General features: G+C 37.8%; 1 protein-coding gene and 1 pseudogene across 3 annotated transcripts in view; one reads left to right on the forward strand and one right to left on the reverse strand.

Moving 5' to 3' along the window:
• Nucleotides 1-19,949, forward strand: part of FGD4 (FYVE, RhoGEF and PH domain containing 4) — a 200,841-nt gene that overhangs the window by 81,455 nt on the left and 99,437 nt on the right. The window contains exon 1 of one of the 3 annotated variants that reach the window (XM_007452187.1): nt 733-902. The exons of the other annotated variants lie outside the window; for them this stretch is intronic. The gene's annotated coding sequence lies outside the window, so the exon portion shown is untranslated. Of the gene's footprint in view, nt 1-732; nt 903-19,949 lie in introns of those variants that run through there. 3 annotated transcript variants of the gene reach the window in all.
• LOC103082477 (14-3-3 protein zeta/delta pseudogene) lies at nt 3,796-4,554 on the reverse strand (annotated as a pseudogene).

Below are 19,949 nucleotides of genomic sequence, written 5' to 3' on the forward strand. Positions count from 1 at the left end.
TGCTGAACTGACATTTAACTTTCATGAATGCAGAAACAAATTAAACCCAGTAGAGAGTTCATAACCAAGAGATTTCAATCCTATAATTGCATAAGCCCCTTATGAAAATTTGAAGTTTAGTAGCCTCTCCCTCTCCTTCCAAATCAACAAAAACAGTAAAAATGAATTTATGTAAGTTTAAAAAAATTATTACGTGTACATTTATAAGACAATTGATTTTGAAAACTTTTATTTTCAAACTAAGTTTTGCAAATTTTAAAATTTTATTTAAGAAGATCTAAATACAAAACCAGTTTCACTTCTGATGTGGATTGTAAATCGGAAAAGAACTTACTGATGCAGCTTAGATTTCTGGAATGCGTTATCTTGAATTTTCAAGTTAACTTTCAAGTTTTATTTTCTGTTTGTCAAGTTAAGCCTCATGTGACCTTTCTCCCTGAATGAACAGTGGCCGCTATCTGACATGTTAGGACTTTGTACCTCCAAGGGTAGATTTACAGGACAGCTTTTAATTAGCCTGTATTGCCTTGTTTAAATAGCCAAACACCTGCTAGGCAAGCCCCTGTGCATGTGAGTGGCTATATGTTCGTTCTTTCCTTTAGGATTTGCAAGGCTGGAGCACAAAGACAGCGATTGTTACCCAATAAGCAGTAGTCACACACTTCTACCAATCGCCTTAGGAGGGCTGGTTACCATGGAATCCACCATCTGTTCACTCCCCGCCGGAATGTGATTATCCTTGCTGGGCTGGAAACTGGGAGCGTGTGCTGTGTGAAATTATCTGCAATGGACTGGGTTAATGGGAGGCTAGATTTGGCTCACTAGAAGAACAAATGAAGGGAGTTTTACTTCTTAATCATTTGTGACTTCTAACCAAGAGGAATAAATTCAGCTTTTATAAGGTAAGTAATCCTAGTACTGTGTATCCAGTTTGTACTACATTTGGTGTGGGGCATTATCTCTATGTGGTCCAAGGAAGGGGAGCTATAAGCTTTTCTGGAAGGAGCCTCCAGCATTACACACTTCTGTTGATTGATTTTAAGCAGCTCAGTTATACCTATAGAATTACAAGTTGATGTTGGAAAAATGAAAGAATTATTCTTTAATCTTTAAAAATTTTTCATGCCTGTGAAATTGTATTATGACCACTGAAATTGGCAAAAAGACAATCATTTTAAATGGTTTCTCAGAGTGAATTGTACCAATATGCTTTTTGAAATACACCCATGACCACAACGTGTTCAATGTCTTCTTCAAGTAAAAAAATGTCTCAGGTCAGGGACATTTGTAAGTTATGATTTTATTAATCATTATTCTGGCCCACATGACTGACCTACTATTACTGGCTCATGTTTTGTAATGTGATGTTTATGCAGTTTTATTTTGCAATGCTTTTGCACAAGTTTCAAGGGCCTGAGCATGTGGAAACAATGTGACAGTGCTTTAACAGCAGGCATGTAGGCATAAGTGATAAAGGAAGGGGCAAAGCTAGGACGATCCGCTTCTATTTCAAGGGCTGCCTTTGTTTTTCTGTTTGAACAGCCCCTTAAAATGTGTGGTGCATATTGTAAGCAGTAGAAGGAGATTTTGGTGCTAACAAATGGATGACTGACATTTTTCTGTGTGGCTAAGAGGTTGGTAGCTCAAACAAGGGACTTCTATGTCCTTTGTAAAGCAGCATTGTATCCCCTTCCCCAAAACTGTGCCCTAAAACATGAAAGTGAAAAACAAAAAGAGTGCTGTCTATACTCTGGATACTTCTTTTGTGTAAGTTTTCCTGTCATTTAAACCGTAGCGCCAGGGATCTGTGAGTCTAGCTGGGTCTGCCATTTTTATTTGATATAGGAAGGGGTTGCAAGGAGAGGATTTGCTAATGCAGCTTTAGTTCCTCTAATTCTGCTGTTCTGCTGTTGTCTTGGACATTCATGCCAGTGGGTCAGTGGCTGCCCAGAGAGCTAGAAAAGGTCATTGCCAACAGGCCCTACTTGTTTGATTTTTTTTTTTTTACTATTATATAAAATTAGATAACCTTGTATTGGTCAAGGACTCATGTTTTTACTTCAAGAACAGGTTTTCAGGCCTGACTGCTATGGGTTCTTGGTATTTATTGTAGTTGACTTATTGTAGCTAAAATTCTTACTTTCTTTTGTGCTTACTGGTCTAATTAATACATTATATTATTCTTATTATTCTAAAGTTTTTTAATATGCAAAATTAGATTAGGTGCATACTGGCTCTAAAAAAGCATCTTTTTCAGTAATAATAGATATGTATCTGCCTGAAAATTTCCTTGGCAGCATCTGTAAAAAATTTTAAGTGAATGTTGTATTATTTAGATGAAATTTTCACCCATAAAACAATTGTTCATAGGCAATATAAGTTTGGGGGGGAAATGAGATAATTTAAGAACATTAGGCTGTTTATGTTGCCTTAATTACCTTGTGTCTTAGAAACCTGAAAAAGCCTATGAGTGAATGGGTATGAAGTGTGTGAGCATCTGTGTGCCTGGGAGGTGGTTACTCAAGCAGTTGAGGTGAACTGGACAAATCAGTACACTTCTAAAGTTCTCTAAGTGTTTGTGAATTTCCTTACTATTTTGATTGTTACTAAATTAAAGTTATAAGATTGTGTTTTTTTAAGTGGGTATTTATGTCAGAATGTATCCCAGTATTTTATAGGTATTGGCAGGCATTTAATCATTTGTTTTCACTTGTAAATATGTTTATTAATATGTTTCTTTTTTTTTTTTGAAAAGTCCATTCATAAAACTTTTATTCCACTTACATGAACTTAATACACGTGTTCTTAACAATTATGCTTGGATTGTTCATGAAAATCTCATAAGACATTAAACAAAGCTAGCCATCATCTCAAGTTATTTCCCTGTTAACTATTTTTACAGCACATACATGTTAGGCAAGTATCAAGACACACACACACACACACAAAACACAAAAAACAAAACAAAAACAAAACAAAACAAAAAAACCCTGCAAAAGCAAAAAAAACCCTAAAAAATGTTAAATATATGGGTTTTTTGTTTTACTGCTGCGCTTCATATACATGAATGAATATCAAGCAATTCATTTTTACTTTATCTTTACTTGTACATTTGTTCTTAGGTTGCCTAAAACATTTAAATACAAATAAAATGAGTGTAGCAAAAATAATGAGAGCAAACAGCAGGTAACTTTACAAATAATGGAGTGTGAACCGTTTCTGCCCTTATCCAGAGTAAATTGGGTCACAACTAAAGGAACACTTCTGTAGCTGTAATCAATGGTGTGCACATTGAGACTGAGTATTCCACAGATAACACATGGTTTAACATGTAATATCCATGGGATATCTATTTCTACTATAGCCTTGTAAGTGCTCCAAACCTTAAAGTACCCCCAGCTATACCTGTGACTGGAACCAATTATCCCTTTTATTCCCCACCAGGACAAAGCAATACAAGGCAGTTTTCTTTGCTTAGACATGGAAGCAGTTTTAACACTGGCCCTTGTGAAGCCACAATGTACCAAAAGTACTATGCCAAACATTTATAACTTGTATAAAAATTCCACACCCCCATATTGGCCACCTCAAGATGAAAACAGGTAACTCCCTAAATGTTAACTGGCTCTACTCCCCTAATATTAAACATAAAAACCACATGGGAAATATAGAAATTCAAATAGAAGTAACATAAACCTGTCATAAATCATAAAAAACTATTTGTGGGACAGCATGGATGACAAATGGTCTACTGTGTAAATTTTAGAATGAGGCAGACAAAAGTTGGAAGGCCTTTTAATTTTCACCTCCTTCTCCTTCTTCAGCTTCGTCTCCTTGGGTATCCGATGTCCACAATGTCAAGTTGTCTCTCAGTAACTGCATTATTATTAGTGTGCTGTCTTTGTATGACTCTTCACTTAATGTATCAAGTTCAGCAATGGCTTCATCAAATGCTGTTTTTGCAAGAGAGCAGGCTTTCTCAGGGGAGTTCAGAATCTCATAATAGAACACAGAGAAGTTAAGGGCCAGACCCAATCTGATAGGATGTGTTGGCTGCATTTCCTTTTTGCTGATTTCAAAAGCTTCTTGGTATGCTTTCTGTGATTGATCCACAGTCCCTTTCTTGTCATCAGCAGCAACCTCAGCCAAATAGCGGTAGTAGTCTCCTTTCATTTTCAAATAGAAGACTTTGCTCTCTGCTTGTGAAGCATTGGGGATCAAGAACTTTTCCAAAAGAGACAGCACATCATTGCAGGTATCTCTTAGCTCAGTCTCAGTTTTCTCTCTGTATTTTCGAGCCATCTGCAGTTTTTTCTCAGCACCTTCTGTCTTTTGCTCAATACTTGAGATGACCCTCCAAGATGACCTACGGGCTCCTACAACATTTTTATAAGCAACTGAGAGAAGATTCCTCTCCTCATTGGATAATTCAGCTCCTTGCTCAGTTACAGACTTCATGCAGGCCGCCATGTCGTCCTATTGCTCAGCCTGCTCGGCCAGTTTGGCCTTCTACACCGGCTCATTTTTATCCATGACTGGATGTTCTGTGTCCGGAGTGGGTGACGACAGACGGATGGGGCTCAGCAGTCTCCTATTAATATGTTTCTTGCATGATTTTTCTGAGTAATAAAGAATAAAGCCACAGGGGTGTTCAAAATGTGTTGAAAAACTTTGTTCCATCAGCCACTGACAAGACAAGAAGCTTACGGTTACACTTTCTGAAATTGGTGAAGAGGAATGGGCAGTGGGACAGTCCCTGAAGCACCTGTGATCTCTACTAGTGAGTCCCATGGCGTTAGTTTCCTCGAGGGGGTGTGGGTTTTGGACCTGGTATCTGTTATTGCTCATGGTGATGTGTTCACTTCCATTCACAAACATTGTCAGTGGTCAGACCCACCACCATGTCCACAGTCTTGTGGTAACAAGTTGAGAATGTCAGGTCAGCTGTGAAGCACTGCTTCCTGGTTCCCACTGTCCTTGTCTCTGAGGGTGGAGGTTGGTGCTAGATTTCAGTTCTTTGTGACCCTTCTTCAAACTCTTCAAACTCTTCGATGGCATGACGCTTTCAGTCCTTCAGTACAACTTAAGATTTTACTAAATGGCAAGTTTAGCTTTATGTCTGTAAATATGTAAAGCAACCCTTATTTAGAGTTATTTCTTACAAAAGTATTATATAGATGACAGGTTGGAAACTCTGAATAAAGTGCCTGGAATGATTCAAATCCATAACAGTCTGAGTAGACAGCATGTCAACCCACCACTAGTTCGGGACAAACAGTCAAGTCTTTCTGCTTCTTTGACACATTATGCTGGAATGCTGCCTGACTTAACTATTTGAATAAGTAGACCAAAGAGCTCATAAACAGCAGTTAAATTATTACATTTTTCTTCCTGTTATTGCCACATTCTGTCTAACTTCTAAATTGAGTCTTTTTTGCTTTTGGGATACAGATTTATAATCCATTTTTGCCGTTCATTATCTTTGGCCATGGTGGTCCATTTGGCCCTTGCGCTGAGACGATGGAACACTAGGGATTTGAAGGAAAGGAGTACCTGTTGATACTGTCATTGCTGATGCTGCTTTGTTCACATGTCCCTGGTATTGAAGCTGTTTGCATAAAAATGTGACTTTTTAAAGTAGATGTAGTAAAAATTGCCTTCTTTTGCCCTCTCCTACAGTTCCATATTGCCATGGTTTCAAGAAATGCTTAGAATGAGTTAATTTTGTGCATCAGTAAAAATTTTGCATTGCTATGTTAGATATAGAGCTATAGGCTGTGACACCTATATACAATGTGCACATGAATGTTGTAAACTCACCCAAAATCTGTGGCTCAAAGGTGGTTGCATTTGGCAGGATTTTTCTTTCTGTGAGTGTGCCATATATTTGATTATCATCAGTTTCTTCTGAGATATTTTTCTTCTGTTTTTATACCTGCTCCAATGCTTCTGTAAAATAAAAAGGCAAACTTTCTATAAATTGGCAATGGGTCTATGTAGGCAGCAGCAGATCCTTGGAACAGTTTTGTGTAACACACTCATACCTTTCTCATTCAGTTGTCGCCACTTTAAGCCTAGTGATGGCTTGATAGAGTTGTATGAGGGTATCTAGCAATACCTTATCCTTAGAAAAATTACATATTTTTACAAATAACCCCTACTCTGTGGGGGCTGTAATTGTTCTATTGTAATAAAGGTGTTGAGTTACTGACTTCCCCTGTAAGCAGTTGTTTCCTTCCTCCCTGTCTGCTTAAACCCTGTGCTCTTTTAAAATTTTTGCCAGTTTCCTGATCCTGAACCCAGATTTATTTCCATAAAGATGTATTTCCATAAGGCAAACAGATGGAATCTATTAGAGATTTTTTAGATCCCTATTATACATCGCTAGATGTTTATTTTCACATAATTTAGAGATTGGGAGGATCTCTCAGAGAAGAATCTGAGGTCCATAAAGATGAAGCAGCTTGTCCAGGGTCACAGAACTTGAGTTGCAGAAACAGCTAATGTTGAGTATTGCATGAGGAATACAAAGATATGGGTAAAGCCAACTGACTTCCTACATTGTTACCTTGATGAGGAACAGAACATTGGGGGTATCACCCTGAAGTCTCACAGATGCAATTTTCAGTGTGCCCAGGGGGAGGGCAGATTTGAAAGATGATTCCCTCAGTAACCAAGGTCATAAGAAACATATTTTTCATAACTGCCTAAACTTTTTTAAAAAATGTAACTGCCAAGCCAACTAGATGTTTGTGTTTTTTAGTTTGCCAGGGTCTCACCCTTGTATCTGTATCTGTAGAAGTAAAATCATGATCAGGATGTTGCTTGGTGATTATGGAGCCCAGAGCAGGTAGCAGTGGAGCACTAAGGAAGGACAGCCTGAAGGACAAATACAGTTCCATTCTAGGGCACACTTGTCACCTGGTTAGTATATTTCTGTTGTGAGTTAATGCACTTTCTTCTGTGGACATTGCTGGAGACATACAACCTGTGTTTGCTTATCCAGCCTCCCTTCCCTCTGCTCTGCTCACCCCACCCATCTGCTTCACCTTGCTCAGGACCACCCTACTGCCTTTTGAGACATTGCTTCTTCAGCTGTGTTACTATTATCAGTGTTAACCTTGCATTCACTTACCAAATATTTATTGAACATGTACTCTATGCTGGGCAATGTTGCAGGTGTGGAGGACAGGTCATGGAACACAATGGGTGCAGGGTCTTTAGTGAACTTACATAACAGGGGGGGAGACAGATAATACACAATTAAACAAATAAATGAACAGTGTAATTTCTACGGTTGGCAGTGAAAACCTGGGAGTACTATTTGCCTTCTCTCTATAGGATAAATTTTTCTTTGATCTCTTCCATTCACTCTCTCACTCCTCACATTCATTTATTCAACAAGTGATTAAAAGAAAACAACACTTTATTGAGGCATGATTGACATACAGAAGGCTGAACGTATTTAATGTATATAACTTGACGAGCTTTGGAGATAAGTATACACTTGTAAAACCATCACCCTAATCTATGCCATAAACATATTCATCACCTCCAAAAGAAGACTTTTTTCGTGTCCATCTGCCTTTGCTAGGTTCTGGATAAAGAACATTATAAGAAATGGTCTGTACTCACATGGTGCTCGACTAACAATCTGTTAACCATTCAGTTGCATTCAGTATGATTGGTGACACAGTGGAGGGGTGTAGGAGACAGGAACAGGTGATTGACTACCGGTGAAGTGGGCTGGGAATTATAGTCTGAGGCAGCAAAAGCGAGGCATGATGGGCCTGGGAACTGCTGGTAGCTGAGTAGAATTTGAGCTAAGGTAGGGCAGGATTTGAGAACGGAGACCTTGGTTTGCATAGAAATTTTTACTGTATCCTATAAAGAATGAGGAACCTTTGAATAGTTTTAAACATTCAAGGAATAGATCTTCAGTTTTGTCATCTAAAAAGATACCTGACAGTTAAAATGATGGAAACGTTGGAGAGAACAACACCCAAGGCAGCCTGAGTTGTTCTTTTTCTCATCTTCATCCATAGCAGGCCAGAATTTTTCTTCTTCTATCATTACCACCACAATATAATTAAGTCATATCTTGTTCTTATATTTAGATTCTAAAGTCAGCACATTAAGTAAAACTTGTATAGAGTCCAAAAAGTCCTTGAGAATTCCCTTAGGAAGGCATAGCTTTGGAGATCAACTCTCTCATTAAGACCAATCCAGTATGTGTGTTTTTTTCAGGATTGGAATAGATTGCTGCTTCTTTGCTTTGGCACCAGAAGAAATAATTTCTTTTATATTTCAGGGTCATGCTGTATGCAGTATGAGGGAACAGCAGGTTCATGATCTCTGGGTCTCACTCCTACAACAGAGCACATGAGCACTGTTGCCTGAATGACTTAAACTATTGCAACTGTGATTGTGTGCTCTCTTGTGCAGCTGTTTTATATTTGCAAAGCATATGTAGTTCAATTCGAGCCAGTGTAAATACACTTATAACACAACTGCTGTAATTGCGATACCAACTTTTGGTGTTTTCTGTATGTCAGACAATGCAAAGTACATTTATCATCTCATTTAATCTTTAACAAACATTTGTGATAATTGGAATTTATCCTCATTGAAAAAATAAAACTTGCTATTAGATACATACTATTTTCAAGTTCACTAGTAATTAAATGATTAAAACCCTGATCTATTCTGCTTCAATCTCATATTCTTAAAAGCTCAGTTTCAGTTAGAAAGCCATTGCATTAAGCTAGTCAAAAAAATATAAGAAACTTAAACATCATAGTAGCAGAGTTGTATAGAAACAAGATTCTAAAGAGATGAAGGGAGAGAATTAATAACTACTGTCTTTAAGAAGCCTTTAGGTAGTTAGTAGTTGCCCAGGAACATGAACAAATATTTCAATAAGGAAGAAACACAGATGCCTAATAAATGAGAAAAAAGTTTTGTGTAACTGGCAAAGAAATATATAAAATATTCTTTTATTACATTGGGAAAAATTTCCTGAATGGTTATATTTTGGATTGGCGCCCTTATATACGTCAGATAACAATGTAACTTCAGATGACAGTGTAAATTGATATAACTTTCTGGGAAACAATGTAGTAATATGTCTTATTTGAATTAGAGAACATTTTGTTGCAAGGAATAAAAGAATCCCACTATAACTCAAGAGAAAAGGGGGATATATAGAAACAATAAAAAAGTGTCTCTAGGAGCCAAGGGACAGTAAGTTCATCCAGGCCTCACAGGAGCCTGGAATCAGGACAGTTACAACTCCATGTCCTTCAGACCGGCCTCTTCTGCATCTCTGTGTGGATGGCAAAAAAAACATTTGGCTACCACAAATCTCAGTTATACCAGTTCTTAGTACCAGTGCCTAGCAGAAACAGAAGTTCCAATTACTGATTCGTTGGAGCTAGACTCTGATGGGCTAAGCTTTGGTCAGCACTTACCCTTGGTCCCATCAGATGTGATCATGGAACACAAGGTCACTTGACTTAACTACCTACTCAGAATGTCCTGTGAAACAGGAACTCTTTGAAAGGGGAATAATTAAAACAAGGAAATAGAAGAACACACTTGCTCCATGTGTCAGTAGAGCTAAAGATGTTTATGTCCTTTGATCTCACAGTTCCAGTTTTAGAAATCTACCAGTAGTAAGTTATTAAGTGATCTAGTGAATGATTTATCACATCACATCAGGTGCTCCAGTGGGAATGGGAAGAAATGGGAAACCACTTACATGTTCAACAACAGGAAAATGGCTAAATGAATTATGATCTGTTTGTGAGATTGTAAATTATGCAAATATTAAAAACATGTTCTCAAAATATATAGGAAGATGCTTACAATGAAATGTAGATGTATATACATGTTGTATGTATGCTGTACTAGGTTACATTTTATATAATACATAGAAAAAATACTAGAGGGAATTACATCAAACATTATTACTAGATTTTAGAATCACTTTTTTTGTCTTTATAATTTTCCTATAGATTTTAAATGATTAACAAAGGCCACATAGTAATTTTATTTATTTACTTATTTATCAAAATTTATAAATTTATTTTTGGCTGCATTGGGTCTTCGTTGCTGTACGCGCGCTTTCTCTAGTTGCAGAGAGCGGGGGCTACTCTTCACTGTGGTGCGTGGGCTTCTCATTGCAGTGGCTTCTCTTGGGGCACGGGGCTCTAGGCGTGCTGGCTTCAGTAGTTGTGGCTTGCGGGCTCTAGAGCGCAGGCTCAGTAGTCGTGGTTCGTGGGCTCTAGAGCGCAGGCTCAGTAGTTGTGGTGCATGGACTTAGTTGCTCCGCAGCATGTGGGATCTTCCTGGACCAGGGCTCGAACCCCTGTCCTCTGCATTGGCAGGTGGATTCTTAACCACTGTGCCACCAGGGAAGCCCATATAGTAATTTTATACTTATAAAAAATACTCAAAAAAGCAAATTACAATCTGGTAGGAAGGATAAACTTGTTCTAGATAAAGTAATAGTAATAGTAACCAATACCAATAGTAACCAATAGCTAGTATGTATTAGTGTTACAGATCGTGTAATAAAAAGTTAAGGATGGATTTCCTAATAGACTTTTTAAAAGTAGAATGGTCTATTCAAGAGCTATTTTCCTATCACTGGTATTGTTCAAATAGAAATTAAACAAGCATTTATAAGAGATACTGTGGAAAAGCTTCATCAGGTATGAAGAATTAGATGACTTCTAAAGTCCTTTTCAACCCCCATGTTCTGTTAGGAAAACAGATTTACTTTGGAGTGCTTGTTTTAAAAAATTCAATTAGATGTTAGGGGAAGGTATACAAAGCAAGTAGCTTTTGTGAAAGAGATATGAAATTCTCATATAGGAGATGCCAGAGTCTGTGGGATTAAGCAGGAGGAAATGAATTTCAGTCACATCTTGAAAAAGGTGATATGCAGGGATTGGATTATGTGATGGAAGTTCTTTTAAGGTCTACAGTGATTGACACTAAGGCAGAATTTCGATTCCACTGGCCATTTATGGATAAGGGAGAGTACCCAAGCTGACTTGACAAATGGGAGAGCATTTTCCTTGTTCATCCTCTAGTGAGTGAAGTGGTATAAAACTTACACTTTAGGGCTTCCCTCGTGGCGCAGTGGTTGAGGGTCCGCCTGCCGATGCAGGGGACACGGGTTTGTGCCCCGGTCCGGGAAGATCCCACATGCCGCGGAGCAGCTGGGCCCGTGAGCCATGGCCGCTGAGCCTGCGTGTCCAGAGCCTGTGCTCCGCAACGGGAGAGGCCACAACAGTGAGAGGCCTGCGTACCGCAAAAAAAAACTTAGACTTTAGAAAAGGAGAGCAAAGTCAAGCCAGTCTGCTTGTTTGTGGGCCTAACTGCATTCTAGAAAAGAAACTTTAGGATTAGCCGCCATGATTTTTATGTTTTGGTGGTTATGTTAAATTATGGCAGTAATACATTAACAGCTCTTCCATAAATTGAACCTGCTTGTTTAACTCTCAGACATTAAAAGTCTTTGAAATTACAAAGAACTGCACAGGAGCCAGACTTTTAATTTTACTGAGGTGTGTGTGTATGTGTTGTTGTTGTTGTTGTCATCTTTTTGCCAAAGTAAAGTAATACTAAACGTATATTCTTTCTGTTTATTACAAAAAGGCATAGCTCCTTAAAGAGTAAGTTGATCTCAGGGTTGAAACTTAGTTTAGCATTTTCTGTAAAGCTGATTTTCCCTCTCTAAAAAATTGGAATAGACATAAAATTATTGCTGTAAAATGATCAATAATATAGCTCTTCCTTGATTTATTTTTCTGCTTTCTGATCATTGTATACATTAAGTCTCTTCTGTGATGATTAACAGCTTCTAGACTAATACTGATGAGTACATCCTAAACTCAAGGTCATGGCCACTTTGAGGGCTCAAGGAGTGGCATACTTATGTTTAAGCTCACTTAGCTTCAACCTTCAGGTATCTGTTGGTGCTACAATATTTGGGACTCCTCTTCAGATTAGCACTCCCATTCCCTATTAGAGTTTGTTACTGCTTTCTTTTTTTCTTTTCTTTTTTTTTTTGCGGTACACCGGCCCCCCACTGCTGTGGCCCCTCCCGTTGCGGAGCACAGGCTCTGGACGCACAGGCTCAGCGGCCATGGCTCACGGGCCCAGCCGCTCCGTGGCATGTGGGATCCTCCCGGACCGGGGCACTAACCCGCATCCCCTGCATTGGCCAGCGGACTCCCAACCACTGCGCCACCAGGGAAGCCCCTGTTACTGCTTTCTTGTCAAAGAAAATTACCAGGATAGTTGTTTCTTCTTTCAGAAGAACCAGTTCTGTATTATGTAAAACAGCCACTAGCTAATTCAATAGTTTGACTTTGTGAAAGACTGAGCTCTTTGCCTCCCAGGGAGCATATACATTTTAACATCAGTAAAAATTGAGTTATTTTGACCAGGTGGAAATGACAAGAGGACAGAGTAAAGGAGGATGATTTGAAGTATATGCAATGGCTCCCTACTTTTCCTGCATTTTTTCAGCCATCCAGAACTATCCCTTTTGATTGCCCATAGGTATAATACATTTTCACAAAAGTTATTCTGTTGTTTGTGAACACTGGCAGAAAGGGGGAAGGGCATGATATTTGCATAAAATTTCTAGTGGAGAACAGATCAAATGCAATCTCCTTTTGATAAAGTTAGATAGGTTTATCTCCTGGTCTAGGCTTCCCAGGCATTCATTTCATAAACATTTAAGTGTTTTTCTTTGTGTCTAGCAATGGTCTTGCTCTCAGTAACCTCACTTGAGTAACTAAGTATAATGCAAGGTCCGAAGACTATATACAAAGGTGTGTGCAAAGTGCTGTGATTTCACAGAGAGGAAGGACTCATGCCCAGGCCAGATAATCTGACAGATGTCACTTTGGAGCCAGCTCTGCGCTGCATCTTAAGGGTGAAGGGAGGGATTTGCCAGGTGGAGAAGGAAGGGCATTTCCTATCAAGGGAAAAACGATGGCTTTAACAACTGTTTTAAAAAAAAACAGCCCACTAAAAGAACAATACACATTTGGAATACAAGAAAGTTGATGTAACTAGAGTATTGGGAATTGGGATTGGGTACAGGAGTGGAGTGGTTAGGATTTGTAAGATAAATGGCATTAGATCGTGTTAGTGTAAACCATGTGTTGGTGGGGCTTTATCCTGTTGGCAGTGGAGAAAGCTCTTCAGGATTTTTAAACTGGCAAGCAGGAGGTCCTTTATATATCTTGGAAAAATGACCTTAATAGCACTATAGAGGAAGGGCTAGTGTAGCAAGGTGCAGTAGCCGTGGCATTTTGATAGGCAACAGATGGTCCAGGAGAGAGATGATGAGCTTCTTTTTTTTTTTTTTTTCAGATTTTATTTTATTTTATTTTTTGATTACCAAAGCAAAGACGTTGATAAAGCAAATACAATCTGCAATAATAAATACATCTGCAATAGATGCTAAATAGATGATGAACTTCTTGAATTAAGACAGTGGCACAAAGATGTAGAAGAGATAAGGAACTGAAAAGTATATAGGAGTAGAATTGTTAGGACTTGGTGATTAACTGGATGTGTGGATGGGATGAAGGAGTGCGAAGTGTCAGGGACAGCTCTGAAGTGTCCAACTTGGATAGCTGCCTAGATGTTACATCGTTAGCCACGGGGGAAGCAGGCTTGAATCCTATTTTTGATTCAGGAACTATATTAGATATCTTCATTACATGTCTAGCTGATTTAAATCTATGGGTGAACTTTATATTTTTTACAATTTTAAAAACATGCCACAAATTCTTAGTATGATAAAATGTATGTTTCCATCTTTCAGAAAAGGGAACTATGACAGCAAAAGGAAAATAATCAGATGTTTTAAAATGGCTCCTAATTTTTCTTCGTGTATCATACATCACATTCTAGCACTTTCTACCATTTAAAATTAATTTTTGCCTATCAGCAGGTGATTAAACACATGCTGTGAAGTGAAAGCCAAAATTAACACAGGATTTTTCTGAGTTCACAGTGTAACTTCGAAAAACCAATGTTTATGCAAAATGTCTAAAATATATTCAAGCAAGAAATTAGTTCTATATATTTCAGTAATAAAATACTAAAGCATTGTGAATGTTGAGGCAAGAAATGTGTCTACAACCAGCACCTTGATTTTAATAAATAATGTGCTGTTAATCCCAAATTAGTATATGATGTAATAATTAAAAGTGTCAAAATCAAAACCTAAACTCTTCTCAGAAACCAGAAGAAAAATAACAATGGTAACCAGGAAAAAAAGCCCTTTGAAAAGTTATAGGGTGTGGAACTAATTTCCCTATCTAGAGCTGGGGTTAATATCGTTAGCATTTTCTATTTGCACTTCATTTGCAAGATCTTATAGACACCATCCTGGGTAATAGTGATTATGGTGAAACTGACAAAGGTTATCTATTCTAAACATGTATGCTTGCTTACATTGATGCATACCATAAACTGCAAAATGTGTAAATTATAAAGTGATCTTTTAACATGAACTCTTACATTTAAAATATAATAAAGCTTATTTTAATAGAATAAAATCTCATTTCAAATTCCAGGGTAGTTATTAAATAATTTATATATACATGATAAGAGTAAAAATTCTTTTCTAATAGACTGTTTTGGGCATACCAAAACTTTAATTCATTATTTAAATGAAGAAAAGAATGGGAAACTTAGCACTTTGGTTTGAGATGGTAATTTATCTAATGAATGCGTATCTATGACACAATATTGGGAATATTACTACATAATACTGTAGTAGGCCTGGAAATTACCATAATTTCAGGTCTAGTATGTTTTTAGTGAGTACCCCAAAAAGTTCCTAAGTGTGTAGTAAAGCTTATTAACTCATTCAGATTTGCAAATAAGCAAATATTGTGTGGCCTCTTTCTACTTTGAACTGAACTTGTCTTGGGGGAAGGACTAAAGTTATAAAGTTAATTTATTAAACTATTAGATTGCTTCTAATTTTCTCCTTTTCTAAATGATGTTATACATTCATCTTTTTCTTTTTATATATATCGTTTGTTTTTTATTTTTTTAAATAGCCTTTATTGGAGTATAATTGCTTCACAGTACTGTGTTAGTTTCTGTTGTACAACAAAGTGAATCAGCCATATGCATACATATAGCCCCATATCCCCTCCCTCTTGAGCCTCCCTCCCACCCTCCCTATCCCACCTCTCTAGGTTATCGCAAAGCATATGCATTCATCTTTATGTGTATACATTGTTTAGGATAGCTTGCCCAAAATGGCAGAGCTAGGTGATATGCAGTTTTCTAGCATTTGATATGCCTTACTATTTTGCCTCCTCAATGGCTGTTTCATTTTATCTGCCACTGGGTGTGCTTGAGATGACGGTTTCTTTAGGATTGGATCTTATAATTCAATTGCATTTATTCTAATCCAGGGCTAAAAAATTGTATTATTTGAATTTTTTTTTTTTTTTTTTTGCGGTACGCAGGCCTCTCACTGCCGCTGCTCCTCCAGCCGCGGAGCACAGGCTCCGGACGCGCAGGCCCAGCGGCCACGGCTCACGGGCCCAGCCGCTCCGCGGCACGTGGGATCCTCCCGGACCGGGGCACGAACCCGTGTCCCCTGAACCGGCAGGCGGACTCCCAACCACTGCGCCACCAGGGAAGCGCTATTTGAATTTTTTTCTTTTTATTATGGTGATAACGTTCTTTTTGAAATATTTCTTTACCAATATTATTCACAGTTACTTTTAGATGAAAATATAATCATGGAATTTTCTTAATTTTTCATTATCATAATATCCTTAGAATCAAACCATAGGGTTAGGTAGTCTTCATATTACCTAGACTGATCTAGAGTATGTGATTAAAATTTTGGAAGAATTCAACTTAAAATTGTTCTGGAGATTTTTTTTTTCAAATTATTTTCATGTATTTACTTTTAAATTTACTGTAATGCATTTACTGTTTGTGCTGCCTACTTTCTAAAGTCATAATTTTAACATTGGTACAGTACATTTATGTCAATGTTATGACTTATCTTAATTTCAGGAATAACCTGAATATTGAAGGGTTATTAGATGAAAGATCCTGTGAAAAACTACCTAGGAATGTAAATACTACTTGTCTTCCAGAAGTTTCCTTCTCCAGAGCAATTGTCTATAAAGGGTTATGTGCCCCCGTGGTACAAAAAAATTAACCATTGTAGTGTGGGAAGCAGATCCTAGAACTTGGAACATTTTGCCTAAGGAGTTTAAAAAAAACACTTTAACATTCCAAATATGTATAGACTTACTCTTGCACTTTCATTCAGTCCATGTGTCAAATACACCTAGTGTTTCAGGTACAGGTGAGGAATTCTGAGGGAAAACTAGGGGGGTGAGCAGTGACAGGTTCATCTGTCTCCTTTCTGCCATAACATTTTAGGCATTGCTGGTTAAATAGACTGAAACTACATTATCTTAGATGGTGGAATTCTGGCAATACTTAGTAATAAGTGACCATAAACATCTTTTGTACCACCCAGAGATTTGCAAGTTATAGATGGCATAACTTAAATGAGTTGTCGGACATTGTATCTTTTTCTTTTAACAAAAACCACAAATGATCCCCGTTTACTAGCCTTTCATGTGAAGAGAAGTAGGCACAGTACATAATTAGCAGGTTCTTACCCAACAGATATATTTGACAAAAATAAACACAACCTATCTTTTTCAGGTAAAGGTGACATTTGAATCAATGAGAAAGTAACTGCATTCAGCAGAGGGAAAGTGCTCTATGGACAGAGCATTTTTTAAATGATTGTTTGGAAATGTTTCCATTACTGTGTCATTTTACCACCAAAAGTGATATGTTTATCTTTTCCTTTTTAAAGTTGAAAAAACAGAAACAAAAAAACAAACTCATTTCTGTGCACACATACAAACTTAAATACAGATTTTTTTGTTTTAATTTTTATTGGCATATATTTGATTTACAATGTGTTAGTTTCAGGTGGACAGCAAAGTGAATCAGTTATACATATACATATATCCATGTTTTTTTTGTTTTTTAAGATTCTTTTCCCATATAGGCCATTACAGAGTATTGAGTAGAGTCCCCTGTGCTATACAGCAGGTTCTTACTAGTTATTTATTTTATATATAGTAGTGTATATTAAATATAGATCTTTTTTACCTTGTTTAAAAATTTTGGAAATAGTTTTAGTAGATTTTAGACCATATTTTCAAAATTAAGAAATGTAACACCTTTCAAGACATCTGGGAAGGTGGAAGTTTATTAGAAGAATTTCAAGGAAAACCTTCACATAATTGGTAGATAGGATTGAAAAATGTATGACATGATTTAGTAAGTGCAGATGATGATGTACTTCTTCCCTTTAGAACAGTGAATCCTTCTCAGCTGGGGCAATCATTAAAACCATGTATGGAAGTAAATTGACTTAGATCCACTCTTTCAAATGTCTGTATCATGAAATATTTAACCAAGACATTTTTTAAAAGCAAAGCAGATTGAATCATACTGTTTTCTCAAAAACAGTATATTATCTTTACCACATCCTATTTTAGTTTCTATTTTTGTGTTTTACAGTATGCATTTTAGTACCGTCATACTTGTATTTAACTTATATACATTCATGCATGTGTGTATGCATACATACATATCTGGGAGTGCAGTGCCCAGATTCCATACTGAGAGGATGTGCCATCAAAAAGTTTGGAGAGGGGCTTCCCTGGTGGCGCAGTGGTTGAGAGTCCGCCTGCCGATGCAGGGGACACGGGTTTGTGCCACGGTCCGGGAAGATCCCACATGCCGCAGAGCAGCTAGGCCCATGAGCCATGGCCGCTGAGCCTGCGCGTCCGGAGCCTGTGCTCCGCAACGGGAGAGGCCACAACAGTGAGAGGCCCACGTACCGCAAAAAAAAGTTTGGAGATCATTGTTCTAAAAGATCTTTTCTGACCCTCCTCTATGCACCTGTAACAGTAACAGGGCGCCAGGCAAACTTGTCAATCACCATTTTACTTGTCTGCTCTCTCTTTGACTTCTTAGAAGAGACCATAAATGGGTAAAACAGTTTTAGAAGGGATCTAAAATGGATGGCTCAAAGTTTTCTTTGACTCACACAAGGGTTTTTTTTTTGTTTTAAAATTTAAATTAAAAAAATCATTCTCTATTTGTCAAATAACTAATTCATACTGTTTTAAACCTGTATGCTTACCCATTTGAGTTATCTGCCTAGATGCTAAATACATTTGTCTTTGTTACCTTGTGTAGAGGATAAAAATATGCCATACCTCATAGATGGTGAGCTGTTGAACAATATAAGGTAATTTATCTTGAGTTCTACTAGTGAGTAATGCTCAAACTAAAGTATTGTGTCTAAAAGACTATATGGGGACTTCCCTGGTGGCACAGTGGTTAAGAATCCACCTGCCAGTGCAGGGGACATGGGTTCGAGCCCTGGTCCGGGAAGATCCCACATGCCGCGGAGCAACTAAGCCCGTGTGCCACAGCTACTGAGCCTGTGCTCTAGGGCCCGCGAGCCACAACTGTTGAGCCCACGTGCCACAACTACTGAAGCCTGTGCGCCTACAGCCTGTGCTCCGCAACAAGAGAAGCCAGCGCACCACAACGAAGAGTAGCCCCTGCTCACCACAACTAGAGAAAGCCAGCGCGTATCAACAAAGACCCAACACAGCCCCCCCCCAAAAAAAAGGACTATATGGATATTTTATAATCCTTAGTGTAATATTGAAAATCTGTTTCAGCATTATTTATAAAGTTCACAATTGTAAAGTTCACAATATATAGATTGCTAGGGTAATAATTTGAAAACTTCAAACAAGTACATTTATAATTTATCAAGTACCAGTTTGTCAGTTAAGGCCCATATGATGGAAATGGGCTTTAAGAAAAAAATTTTTAATTAAAAAAAATTAGTTCCCTTTTTATCCTTGATCTTCTTTCCTATCACAAAGACAGTAATTTAGAAAAGTTATCTAAGAGCTTACTGAAATCTAGATCAGCTAATATTCTTTCTATCTTTGGAATTTTCTTTTTTCCTGTAATACTGTACTTCTGAGATTGCATCAAAAATGAAACTGCATGTTTAATTGTGCCATATTATCTGTGGGATAAAAGGGAAGAAATAAGTAGGATGATTTGCAAAAATGGGATGGTGCTGGTTATATTTAGAATTATATTTATCTTTTCTTTCCATTCTGAGTTTGTCCTTTACGAATATTTGGGCCAACACCAAAGGCCTAAGCAGCTGCTCTTATACCAGTAAGCTGTGCATTAGGGTCTTGGGGAAAGGAAGACAGTACTTAAAAGAAATCTGGATAAGGCAGCTGATCAAAAAAAGAGAAATGAAAGCTCTCCCATTTTTCTCCCAAGTTAGTAGCAAGTAACTGGCTGTACTTAATTTACCCTTTATCTGACCTGGCAAGGGCAAAGCCTAAGTTTTATTTTCTTAAAGCCTCAGAGGAGCCTTTTCTGGAAGCTGCATGGCTATTTCAAAGTTCCTGTGGAAATTTATGAAAAGAAAACATTTTTCTTGACTTCCTTCTCAAAACCCATGATTGATAGAGGGAACATGGTTTGGGACACATTTTGAAAGCAAGGTGGCAAGAGATGAGACTAGAAGAGTAAGCAAGGGACAGTGCCTTCAGGCCTTAGAAGGAGTTTGGATTTCATTCTCGACGCAGTAAGCAGCCATTGAGGGTATCAGCCAGTGAGCGAGGAACAGCTCTGCATGCCACAATGAAGTTTGTGAATCTGCTACAGAGTTCCTCACTTCAGAGCCCAAAATAAGGTCCTTTCCCTCCCTCTGCTGTCTAATGAAATATTACTTATCCCTCAAAATAAAGTTCACACTTCCCTTCTCCAGTGAAGGAGGTAGTTTAAGAGCGGTTGGT

The sequence above is a fragment of the Lipotes vexillifer genome, unplaced genomic scaffold (assembly GCF_000442215.2).
Source record: "Lipotes vexillifer unplaced genomic scaffold, Lipotes_vexillifer_v1.1 scaffold1, whole genome shotgun sequence".
NCBI lineage: Eukaryota > Metazoa > Chordata > Mammalia > Artiodactyla > Lipotidae > Lipotes > Lipotes vexillifer.